The sequence below is a fragment of the Dromiciops gliroides genome, chromosome 1, assembly GCF_019393635.1.
Source record: "Dromiciops gliroides isolate mDroGli1 chromosome 1, mDroGli1.pri, whole genome shotgun sequence".
In the NCBI taxonomy this organism is placed as follows: Eukaryota; Metazoa; Chordata; class Mammalia; order Microbiotheria; family Microbiotheriidae; genus Dromiciops; species Dromiciops gliroides.
In genome coordinates this window covers 627,349,233-627,362,726 of record NC_057861.1, presented here as the reverse complement: position 1 = coordinate 627,362,726, position 13,494 = coordinate 627,349,233, and the positions used below count along the sequence as shown (strand labels likewise).

The following is a 13,494-nucleotide window of genomic DNA, read 5'->3' as shown; positions in this document are numbered from 1 at the left end:
ATCAGCTAGTAGGTCCTCAGCATCCTCAGTGTCAACTACACAAAATATGGATAAGTTGAACCAGGGATCTTCATGAAATGAGACAAATTTGGCTTCACTGAGGCTTGTTAAGTTGGGGCACATGACTGGAATATGGTTCTAGAAGGGCATATACCTAATCCAGGTTAGATAATGAAAGGGAGGGGCAGCTAGGTGGCGAAGTGGATAGAGCACTGGCCCTGGAGTCAGGAGTACCTGAGTTCAAATCCGGCCTCAGACACTTAGCACTTACTAGCTATGTGACCCTGGGCAAGTCACTTAACTCCAATTGCCTCACTTAAAAAAAAAAAAAGATAAAGAAAGGGAAGGGAGAATAGCAGTGTGTATTAAGGAAGATACACTCAAGTGAGGAAATCCAGGAACCAGAGAAGGGAACCTTCATGAGAAGGATTTGGGTGACACAATGAGACATCTTATTTTAAAAGTTAGCAAATTTTTCTCATCACAAATAATAGCTATCAAAATCTTGATTTTTAGGCAGAACACTGATTTAAATATATAATGCACTATAGCTGAGAGTTTTAAATAACTTATAGACACTACTAACTGTACTGTCTCATAGCTCACTCAAAGCCTTGATTCTTTTTTTTTTTTTTTAGTGAGGCAATTGGGGTTAAGTGACTTGCCCAGGGTCACATAGCTAGTAAGTGTTAAGTGTCTGAGGCCGGATTTGAACTCAGGTACTCCGGAATCCAGGGCCGGTGCTCTATCCACTGCGCCATCTAGCTGCCCCAAAGCCTTGATTCTTAATTTAAATGCTGGATTGTTCAAATGCTGGGTTGTACATATAGAATTCATAATGTACAGTGAAATTAGTTATTAGAGCATGTGCAGATTCTATGTTGCATATCTTGTTTTTCCAGACAGGAAGATTTTGAATAAAATGTCTTCTAAATTTAAAAAAAAAAAAAGGATTTGGTTGAAATATCAATTGAGACAAACAAGAATGGAATTTTCATTTGAACATGCTAGGGACTACCTGGACAGAAGGAAGAAATAGATAAATAATTTGGAAACCCATCATGAGCCCAGCACGGAGAGCTGCTATAATAGTCATATCAGATTTCAATTCTCCATCCATGTGCTAAGGCATTCTCTTTGCCCAAAGCAAAGCAGCTAATAATTTCTTGGCATGCTTTAAAGCTAATTTCATCCTTCAAGAAGTGGGAAACAGTGAGGGGAAATTTTGCTCCAGATCTGATTCTTACTAATGGGGATAGACTTGTTGGAGTAGAAATGATGGGAATCTTAAAAAGAGTTGATCTCTTGGGGGCAGCTAGATGGTGCAGTGGATAAAGCACCGGCCCTGGATTCAGGAGGACCTGAGTTCAAATCCGGCCTCAGACACTTGACACTTACTAGCTGTGTGACCTTGGGTGAGTCACTTAACCCCAATTGCCTCACCCAAAAAAACAAAACAAAACAAAACAAAAACCCCAGAGTTGATATCTTAGAATTTGCGACTGAGAAGAAAAAGAAAACTGAACATAATCTGGCTTGAACCTTGGATTTTTGGAGGTCCCTATCATTCTTCTGGTCATTAAGATTCAGATTCACCTCAGAGTCATCCTTGATTCATCACTCTCCTTCAACCCATATATCAAATCACTTGCTAAGTCTTGCCCTTTCTGTTACCATGACACTTGTACATCTGACCCTTTCTCTCTATTTACATAATGATTATCCTAGTAAGGCTTCTAAGGACTATTGCAGTAGGTCTTTCTTTCTTTCTTTCTTTCTTTCTTTCTTTCTTTCTTTCTTTCTTTCTTTCTTTCTTTCTTTCTTTTTGTGGGGCAGTGAGGGTTAAGTGACTTGCCCAGGGTCACGTAGCTAGTAAGTGTCAGGTGTCTGAGACCATATTTGAACTCAGGTCCTCCTGAATCCAGGGCCAGTGCTTTATCCACTGCACCACCTACCTGCCCCATTGCAGTAGCTTCTTAATTGGGTTCCCTTCCTAGAGTCTCATCCCTATCTAATACTTCTCCCATAAAAGTACCAAAGTGATCATTCTAAAGCATAGATCTAATAATGTCACTTCCCTCTTTGGGGGAATCCCTCACCAAACTCAAGTGACTTTAGCTCTAGAATAAAATAGAAACTCCTCTGTTTAACACTTAAAACCCTACACAAACTGGCTCCAACCTACTTTTCCAGGCTTATCATGTTATTCCTTTCAAGGTAGGTAGGTGGTGCAATGAGTAGAGGGCTGGGTCTAGAATCAGGATGCCCTGAGTGGAAATCACTTGGCAAAGTACCTGACACATAGTAGGAATTTAATAAATTCTTGTTGCTTTCCTTTTCTGCATTCTGTGGGCCAGCCAGGCTGCCCTTCTTGCTTGTACATAATTCTTCATCTCCCATCTCCACACCTTTAGACAGTCATGAAACATAATCTCACCTCATCTCTGCCTCTTAGAATCCCTGGTTTCCTTCAAAGCCCAGGTGAAGTACCAGAAGTACTCAGGAGAACAAAAAAAGTTTGGGGAAATAGGATGATCAAAGAAGGGATTATACCATTGCTCATGGTGGATGGATGGATGGATGGATGGATGGAAGGAAAAGCATTATTAAATGCTTACTGTTTACCAAACATTGTACTTAACATTGGGGATAAAAATTTAAAAAGCAATAGTTCTCTGCTTTCAGGGAACTAATGCCCTAATTAGGAGAAATGACATCTATACGAGGTAGCTCAGCCGAGGGGTAGAAGGGAAGGCTCAGGAGTTCTAAGGGGTCATCAGAGGGGCAGATGGTGAAGCCCAGGAGTCTTTAAGGAGTTTAGATGGCAGAACCCAGGGTCTAGATGGAGTAGAGTAGGCTTTCTTTTACCTGGAGCCTGGGAACTTTTTTATTTATTAAGTTTCCTTTGTAATCCCACATATTTTGTGTATTTAAACACAATTAACCTGAGAAGGGGTTCAGAGGCTTCATGAGACTACCAAAAGGGTCTATGACACACAAAAAGTTAAGAACCTCTAGAATAGAAGTGGGGCAGATGGTAAGGCCTGGAAGGCCTTCATCTTGCTACAAGTTAGTGAATCTCTGGTCATCAAATGGTGTGAACAACCATATTTTATTCTTGGGAGGGGGGAAGGTGTCAGGAGGACCCCCTCCTACCACCTTTGGGAAGTAGAGATGAGACTTGAGAGTCTGAGTACAATGGGAATTCTGGATTCCCTCACACAGTGGTGGGGATGGGATGAGGTCCAGCTGCTGTGCGGTGAAGAGAAGAGACAGGGGATTGGGAGAATTGTCAGGAAGGTTGGGGCAAGAGACAGCCTGTGCCTTTCACCCATCAGGCTCTCTGATACTTGGATGAATTCTGGCTGTTGGCAACCTGGAGCAAGGACAGAAGAAGGAAGAAGAATTGTTAGCCAATTCTCCTGCCAATGCCTGGATGAGCTGTGTCATTGGCCTTGGATAGGTGCAGTGGTAATTGATGGCAGAACTATTCAGCTAATATTTTGCTTCTGTTTTCTCAGCCAAGGAAGATAATTGTGTGACTAGAAAGGATAGAATTTAAGAATGACTGATAGAAAATTGAAGATAAGTAGAGGGACAAGAAGAGAGCACCTAGCTGCCCTTGGTGGGTTCAAGAATTCTAGGCCCAGATGGTTAATCTATTCTCCATGATCTCGAGAAATGCTGAAGACTGGAAAAGCATCCTGATTCTAGACCCAGCCTTCTACTCATTGCACCACTTGCCTACCTTGAAAGGAATAACATGATAAGCCTGGAAAAGTAGGTTGGAGCCAGTTTGTGTAGGGTTTTAAGTGTTAAACAGAGGAGTTTCTATTTTATTCTAGAGCTAAAAGGTAGTCACTAGAGTTTGGTGGGGGAAAATAAATAAAGCCAAGATTCAGGCTTGAGTCTTCCAATTCCAAATAAGTATATGTGTGTGTATACATATATGTATATACACACATATATATATATAGTATGTATAGAGTATATATACTATATAGAGTATATAAATACTACATAGTATATATAGTGTATATATGTAGGATATTCTCTCTCTATATATATATATATATGTAGTGTATATGTGTGTGTATGTATGTGTTTTAGTATATCATCTGGTCTGCATTCTTTAGATCAATCCTCTTCTGATGCCTCATTGTAACACAGAAGCATCCACTGTACTATGGATTCTCAAAGAGTTTTCCAGCAGAGTCCAAACTCTAGTAGCCCTTATGAACCTAGAGAGGCTCAAAGCACAGGCCCCATAATGGACCGTGTCTCATGTCTCTTAGAAAATGAACTTTTTGTTCATGTTGAACCTACAGCAGCATTGCTTCTGGACATGCTGATGTACAGCAAATAATACCAAGAAGGAAAACAACATCCATATTTTGAAGGCTGCTTAAATGAAGTAGCAAAGGGTAGTTTACTTGCATCTCTCCCCGCTGTGGTTCTTGGAAAAGCTGTGAACAAAGGGTGAGAAAGATGGAGAGCTACCATCCTTTTACTTAATCTTACCGAGCCATTGTGGTTTCATGTTTCTTTATGAATTCCAAGTATCAAAGAAGAATCAAAATGAAAATAGAGAAATTCTGTAGCTCTTAGGGCAACCCCAAGTCACAGAATGGGTTCCTCCAGTTTTGAGTTATCCTGCATGTTCTTATCTACTCACATCCATTATTCATGAGCCTCCACCAGTGCATTAGTTATTACTAGTAAGTCAGAGTACATAATGAGTTGAAAATATTAGCACTGAATGCAACAACATAACAACAAAATTAGCAATAAATCCTTTGCCCCAATAATTCCACAAATACATACACAATCAGTAGAAAGAGTAAGCACCTATAGGAGACCTGTGTCAAAAGGCACACGTGTAGGATCACACGTAGAGAGGCACATGGAGAGAACACATGTAGCGAGGACACAGGTAACAAACATGTATGGCTTAGATAAATGAGAAACATGCCATTGATGGTACAGGGCTTCTTATGTCTTCTAGCAATGTTTTTTTGCTACTCCCAACAGACCTGCGTGTCACAGGTCTTTTATGTTTTATAATCTCCATAAGATATTGCTCCCTACTGGTTTTACATGGTGTTATTCCATTACGGCCACATCCAGTGCTGGTCACTGTCAGATCCAACTCCACTGTGCATATTAGGTTGTAGAGTTTCTTTCTGCTCCCCAGCTTCTGATTTCAGCTGAATTCTTTGTCTGGGGTTTGTCTTCTTCATAGGAAGATAAGTAGGTCCAGCCATGTTCTTTTTGTTTTAAGGTGCCAGGGCTTTCTATAGGTCTTTTAGGAAGCAGAAACTTGTAATGCATGTAGCCATTATACTAGAAGAAAAATCCTTCCTGGTGGTTTTTTCCCCTTCTTTCTCTGTGGAGTAAATGGTTTATATGCTTCTTTCAGACCGTTGTCTAAAACTCTCCAGTAAACACGGGGAAGAGTTGCTCTTAGCTAGCTAGTGACTCAGACTTACTTCTTTTAATATCATTTCCTGCTCATCTGCTATCACTCTCTAGCTTAAGGTTTAGCTGGCAAGTCTATGTGGCTCCCTGCTTAATTCCTAACAGATAAAGCTATACCTAGTTATCCATGTAGAGGTTATCCTTCCAGCTTACTGCCAAGGGCACTAGGGTTTGGGGTCTCCTAGAGTCTCAATTCTAAAACTCTTTTTCTCTTCTTTGCACATGAATAAGGAAAAGCTGGGACTGTGGAAACTGGAAGAAAATTGAGCCCCTATTTAAGGTCTTTATCTTCTCTGGTCTAGCCACATTCCTGCCTTTATTATGTATAGTACTTTAACTCCTTGGGGGGGGGGGGATGCGAGTACACCTGCCACTTTTTCTCAGGCATCTTGTACATAACCATAGCCCCTCTCAGTGGTGCATTTTTAAATAGTGGGACATTTTTTCCCCTTTTATCCTTAGCCTGCAGAAGAGCCAGATAGGTGGCACAGTGGATAGAGCACTGAGCCTGGGGCAGCATGAACCAGAATTCAAATCCTGTCTCAGACACTTACAAGCTGTGTGATGTTGGGCAGTTCACTTAACCCTGTTTACCTCAGTTTCTTCATCTGTAAAATGAGCTGGAAAAGGAAACAACAAACCACTCTAGTGTCTTTGCCAAGAAAACCCCAAATGGGATCATGAAGAGTCAGACACAACTGAAACAACTCAGCAACAATAATGTACTATAGAAGAAGCTAAGGCTTTCTTTAGGAAGGGAGCATAATGGAGTAGAAAGAGTTTGGGAGTATTTATAATCAAAGGGCCTGAATTCAAATCCCTGTTTACTATCTTTGTGATCCCCAGTAATTGACTTAACCTCTCTGGCCTCAGTTTCCTCATTGGTAAAATGTATTGGCTAGGACTAGACAATCCCTAGGTTCCTTCCCAGCAGTGAAATCTTATGCTATAACAAGAAGATGCATTATTTTAAAAACAGAATTTACACAATATAAAATGGGAAACAAAGAAAAAATCCTGAGATTGTTTATATTCCCAGAGAGGAAAGTTTACCTTTTCTATAGCATTGAGTTTGGCAAAGTGGCTTATTCATGGGTCATTGAAGATCTTAGGATCGGAAATGTAGAGCTAAAAGGGATTTCAGAAGTCACTGAATATACATGTACACATACACAAATGTGCACACACATACATACACTCACCAATGAATACACACACACTCTCTCTCTCTCTCTCTCACACACACACACACACACACACACACACACACACACACACACTCACACACGCACTTTATAGCTGGAAAAAAATGTCCCAGGAAGGGGAATTGACTTGCCCTTTTTGCCAACAGGCGATATGTGACAAAGCCAGGCTTCAAACCCAAGTCCTTTGACCTCAAATCCTATGGCCTTCTTCCTATCAAGGAACCATAAAATAAAGTATTTTGTATTTTAATGTCTACTCACTTTGCACATAACTGATCCATAAATACCTTTAAGAGAAAAAGACACTTTATTTTGTATTTTTAGAATTTGTAACTAAGCCTCATAAAAGCCTGATATGTAAATTTGAGAGCAAGTTACAGTGGGTAAGTCTGTTCCCTACATAAAACCAAGAAGCCTGTAGGTCTTTAACAGTCAAAAATTTCCTTTGCCACATTTAATTTCACAAAGCTTTTGTTGGCCACCAAGAATTTTGAGCAGGAGTGCTTATGACAAGAGAAAGGGTGTGACAGCATTGTGTCCCAGGATAGTAGCTCATGTACTGGTAATTGAGAGTTACTGTAACCTCACTAAATCAATCAAGGCCTCTGCTTACTCTCATCTCCAGTCAAGCGACCTACTGGCCTAGAACATATGCTGTAGCTCCTAATGGCTGGCTGGCTGTTCCTTTCCATCCCCACCCACCCCACCCCCCAAACTGCATCTCTATCTCTCTCATGTATCTTAAATTAAAGTGCTTTCTTGAAGACTTTCCAGAGCATATCAAGTTAATTAGCCAACCAGGCAATTGAGAGAGACTATAACAACCCCCCAAATTGCCCATCCAAGGCAACTGGATTTTTTTCACCCCCTTCCAATGATGGAGACAGTGAGGCCTATTCAGAGCATTTTGCCGGAAACAAATGGAGTGGAAAAGTACACAAAGTACCACAATTATGTAATTTTGCAGTTTTCCCCTCTTAAAATAAACTCTAGTGTGTGCCTTTTCCCAACCTCAGCTATGCTACTGGGAGAGCTGCAGGTCAGAGCTGGAAGAGAAGGAAGCCCTCTCCTGTGCCAACAGGCCACTGTTGACTGAACACGTTAAGGAAAACAAAAATTTTCCAGCATCACAGGTGCCTGTAGGTTGGGGATGTTGGGGGGAGCCTTAATTCACTAACCAACTCAGCAAACAGAGTTTACCTCAATGCTCTTTATTGAGTAAACAGTGTATTCTCACTGGGAAAACTGCATCACACAACTCCCATGTTCTGCCGGCATATGGAACCCATTCTGAAGGAACACACACACAGGCAACGCTGTCTTAACTTTGCTTCTCTTTTCATTCCTCCACGACTCCCCCTGTTCTCGGATGATTTAGTAGGAAACCAGTTACATGCTGGGCATTCGACCTGCATTTTCACTGAAAAGTGACCATTTTTGGTGCTGGGACTGCAGCAGTCATGTCGTAGCTATGAAGGCAAAAGCAAGAAGGAAAAAAGGCTCTTGTTATAGTGGAATCCCTGTTAAGTCTAGTAAGAACAGATTCTCTCTGCTGATTGCTTTAGAACCTAATCACTTGGTTCTAGAGTTCAGTCTTGGCCATTCATGAACACTGTTACCATTTAGATTTGACATTGCCCCTTCCTTAAGAATTGGATCTACACTCAGGTAAGTCTTCTTAATAGATACCTTTCATTCTATTCCATTGCTCAGGAACCCACCAAGGTTCAGACTCCCTCCACAATGTGATTCAAGTTCCCCTATCCATAGGTAAGTCCCTTTACTCTATAACAATGATCTTCCCCTTCCAGACAACCTGGTCCACTTACTGCTCCTCCCTTCCCCACTCTTCTGCCTCTCTATGCCAGTGTTCCTATTAGCCCTCTCCCCACTACCCAATCTACAATGCCTGTCTGCTTCTCCACCAATCCAAACCTTCCTCATTCTCCAAGGTTCAACTTAAGTCCTACTTTGGCCAAACTACTTCAGGACATACAGTGTAGTGCTGCTTTCTGTCCCTCTGGACACCTATTCTTATTGTCCCCAATGTACATTACATCATGGCAAGTGCAAGAGGAGAGATAAAGTTTAGAAAAGACCAAACCCCCGTATTGTTCAGTTGTTTAACCAATATAAGTTCAGATAAACATAGGTCCTAGCCTTATGCATCCTTAGGCTCTGGAGCTGGCAGGAAGCTTAGAGATCAACTAATTTAACCCCCTCAAATTCCACATGAAGAAACTGAGACCCCTAGAAGCTATTTAGGTAAGTTTAAATAAAATATGGTCACATGCCCCCTCTCCTCATGACATTTTTATTTCTTTTAGCATTCTTCTTTTATATGTGTGTGTGGTTTTTTTTTTTTTTAGTTTTTTTTAACCCCATCTCCTTGCAGACTGACCATGTCTTTAATTTATCTTTGGGAGTCCTCCATAGCACATACTACAATGGCAGACACACAGGTACTCAGTAAAAAACTTGTTAACTAAAAATTATTTCAATCCTTTTGTTTTTGTTAGAGAGTCATAAAACTCTTTGATACTTGGTTCCAGAACCTAGTCGCTTTCCCAAGGCCTAATCACATTTGGGGCTCTACTGCCCAGTGGACTTCTTTTTGGAGCATGGGGCATGGAAACGAGAATGGGCAGTTTCTTGTTTTCCTAGATATAGGCCTGGCCAAGCCCTCTGATTCAAAAGTATTTGGTTCCTTTAAAATTTGCTAATATCCTAAAAGTTCCCATCACTGGAATATTGTCATACTTATCTATCTGACCCTGGAGATCTTTGAGAACTCTGAGAAGAAACTCTACTGTTCCTGACATCGGGAAAATTATTATGTTTATGCCTAGCAGAATTTCTTGTTCCTATTGGATGTTCACCAAATGTTCCTTGACAGTAGGGACTGCAGACTTTTAATGAGAAGAGGGATATTAGTGTGTGAAGAGTACTAGTTTGGAAGGCAAAGGACTTAGTATCAAATCCCTACTCTGTGACTTATTTCCTCTCTCTAGGTTTCACGTTCCTAATCTATCAAATGAGGTAGTAAGTGATACTTGTGTTTCTTTTTAGCGATAAGGTTTATGATCTTATGGAATGGTTTAGTGAACTAAGCACTAGACTGGGCAACAGGAGACCTGAAGTTCTAGTAATCGAGCAACTTTGCTGTATGACTTTTTTTTTTTTTTTGGTGAGGCATTTGGGGTTAAGTGACTTGCCTAGGGTCACACAGCTAGTAAGTGTTAAGTGTCTGCGGCCAGATTTGAATCCAGGTCCTCTTGACTGCAGAGCTGGTGCTCTATCCACTGCGCCACCTAGCTGCCCCACTGTGTGACTTTTGACAAGTCATATCCCTTCTCTGGATTTCTGTTTCCTTCTCTTTAAAATGGAGAATCTGGATTAGATGACCCCTAAATTCTGACATCCTATGTCAGATTCTTTGCTGAATGATTCTCATCTTCACATGGGCTCACAGCTGGAACCAAGTGGCTGAGAATTTCTAGAATTAAACTTGTTGGGTTTGGTTTGGTTTTTTAAAACCAGCAGCAATAACATACATACTGAAGTGGGCATAGTAATATATTTTTCCCTGAGGGAAAGTGGGAGGGAGAGGAGATAAGGAGGGGGGGGAGGGAAGGAAGGAAGGGCAGATTGGGGGAGGGAGCAGTAAAAAGCAAAACACTTTGGAGGAAGATGAAGATGTTCTGCATAACTGCATATGTATGACTTATATTGCATTGCTTGATTTCATAGGGAGGGTTGAGGAGGGAGGGAGGAAGAAAATTTAGAACACAGAATTAGCTCAAAGACCTTAATCTCATCAGAGTTGGCTCAAGGAGGAAATAACATACACACCTAACTGGGAGGAGTAATCTATCTAACCTTGCAGGAAAGTAGGAGGAGAAGAGGATAAGGAGGGAAGGGTAAAAGAAGAGAGGGCAGAGCCAGGGGAGGGGCCAGTCAGATGCAAAACACTTTTGAGGAGGAATAGGGTAAAAGAAGATGGAAAATAGAATAAATATCATGGGAAGGGAATAGGATGGAGGGAAACAATTATGATGATTAATTATAATGGTGAACTGTATGGTACCTACTTTGCTGGGCTATTGTGAAGAAAATTCCTTGTTAAGTTTAAGGTACTATATAAAAGTTATGATGAACAAGATGCTATCAGAAAAACCTGGAAAGACCTACATGAACTGAGCAGAGTGAAATGTACTGTATACAAAATAACAGCAATAGTGTAAGATGATCTGCTGGGAAGCACATGGTTATTTTCAGGAAGGCAGTGATCCAATATAACCCTGAAGGACTTATGAAAATTGCAATCCATCTACAGAGAAAGAACTGATGGTATCTGAAAACAGATTGAAGCATAATTTTTTTTTATAGTTCCTCACTCTGAAGTTTTGTTTTTATCTGTTTTCTCTCACAACCTGGCTAATGTGGGGATGTTTTCCATGACTACTCATGTATAGCTTATATTGAATTGCTTGAGTTCTTGGGGATGAGGGGTGGGAAGGGAGGGAGGAAGAGAAGTTGGAACACAAAGTTTTAAAAAATTGATGTCAAAATTTGTTTTTACATGTAATTTGGAAAATAAAATTCTAAACAGGAAAAAAACTCCAACAGCAGCATTTTTGTACATCCTTCCCCCAAAAAAGTCCAAGTGAAGGCTTGATTGAAGTGAAGTCCAAGTGAAGACTTGAGTGAAGGCTTCGATTACTGTGCCTTTTATCCAAATCAGTGCCCTTTCCCCTCCTTCCCTTCTACCTTATAAAAATCATGGTTAGCCAGTGGGGATTCTTTCATAGTTCTGACAGAAAAGGCTTTGATGGCTTTGAGTGATTGATTGATTGTCTCCTCCAATCTAATCTCTTCATCCTTCACCTTCCCCAGAATAACGAACAGGCTGGTCTCCCAATTAAAAACTGCCTTTCTTGTCAATTTGCATTAACTGAGTAAGCTGGGCTCAGAAAGCCAAAAAAAAGCAACCCCCCCCAAAAAAAAACCCCAAAAAACCAAACCAGCCCAAACTAAAGCTTTTGAGCTTACAATTGTCTTTTTAAAAAAGCAAACATTATTTCATTGAGGAGATTTTTTAATAATCAGTGGAATTGAGACTTTTTTTTTACATTTATCACTTTACAAGATAGTAGTGAAATGAGGGGATGAAGTATCCTGATCTTACTTGGTCTCCTTGGTTTCAGCTGCCTGCTCACACTTCTGAACTATATAAATAACCCTTTCCCCCAGCACTTAGGGAAGATCACATCTAGTTCCATTTGTAATCTTTTCTGCCTGATTCCTATTTTCTATCTTTCTTTCTTTCTTTCTTTCTTTTTTTGGGGGGGCGTGGGGGGGCAATTTGGGGTTAAGTGACTTGCACAGGGTCACACAGCTAGTAAGTGTCTAATTTCTGAGGCTGGATTTGAACTCAGGCCCTCCTGACTCCGGTGCTGGTGCTCTATACATTGTGCCACCTAGCTGCCCCCCAAATGATTTTCTTACATACACACACACACACACACACACACACACACACACACACTCACACTCACACTCACACTCACAGCAAAAAACTATCTCAAAACAGCTTTGGGATTGTCCTAGAAGAGTTTACAGAGAGGGGAAAAAAAAAACAAAACCCTTCCATGTTCACTTGAAACAGTTTCCACCCAAGGAAAAGCTCTCCGGGGCATTTTAGACCTTTCACCTTCTTGACCCAGGAAGTATGAAGACCATGACCTCCCACCTCTTTGTTGAAATGGACTTGGCAGAACTCCTTGACCCCTTGGGTTGCTTCTTCCTGTCCCGGTGTCAGAGGAAGGAAGGATGCGGTCTCTTGTCCTTAGGGGTTACAGCAGCCTCAGACCCATAGAAAGAAACAGCTTTATTAATTCCAGCTTTGCTAATAAGGAATTACAATAGTTGTGGGATTTGGCAGTACAACCATAGTCAATTGCCATGCATAGTGCAATTTTCTCCTGTATTGTTTGTATTTTTGATTTAGCTACAAATAATTTAAAGATGTGTTGTGTCTCCTCCAATTAAAATGGATATTTTCAGCTTTTATGCTGTCAGAGTTTTAAAACAAATATAATGAATTCGAATTTATATTAAAAAGGGGGAGTGTGTGTGAGTGTATACACATACATGTAATGCTACAGTTGGTAGCATTGTGCTATTTAAATTGCTATAAACTAATCCTATAACCCTAACAATGCATAATATATTAACTGTTATTATTTAGAGTTGTTATGCCTCTTAGTCATTTTTTTCTTCTCTAAATTATAAATTTTGGAGGCTTACATATTAAACAGAAAGTACCTGGAGTTTAGAAGGTTCTGATTTAAATGAGGATAGACAGCATAAGAAATATATACTATAACTCATTAGTTAATCTAGAATTCTTGGGAAGGATTCAAACAATTCAGTTTAATTCATTAATCAGCAATTAGACTGAAAGACACAGGACCTGAGCTTGGAACTCAGTTCTATTACTTACTTGATAGATGACTGACATTGGGTAGATCACTTTCCCATCTCTGAGCCTCAGTTTGTGACTATGTTAAATGAGAGGGTTAGAGTAAATTCCCTCTCCAGGCCTTTTCAACCCTAGAGTCCTATGAGCCCATTACAAATCTAACATTCTAGGGTATGTGCAGTATGGTGTATAGGTAACACCAGTGACTTACATACCAAATGGCCCAGGGATCCAAGCTTTACGAGCTTAAAACTTCACTGAGATTCTTGGGGCACCTTGTATAACAGGTGCTCAAAAAATGATTATTGGATTTGATGGTAGAGGAAA

General features: G+C 40.5%; 1 protein-coding gene across 1 annotated transcript in view; it reads left to right on the top strand.

Moving 5' to 3' along the window:
- LMF1 (lipase maturation factor 1) overlaps positions 1-13,494 on the top strand; it is a 710,851-nt gene that overhangs the window by 519,448 nt on the left and 177,909 nt on the right.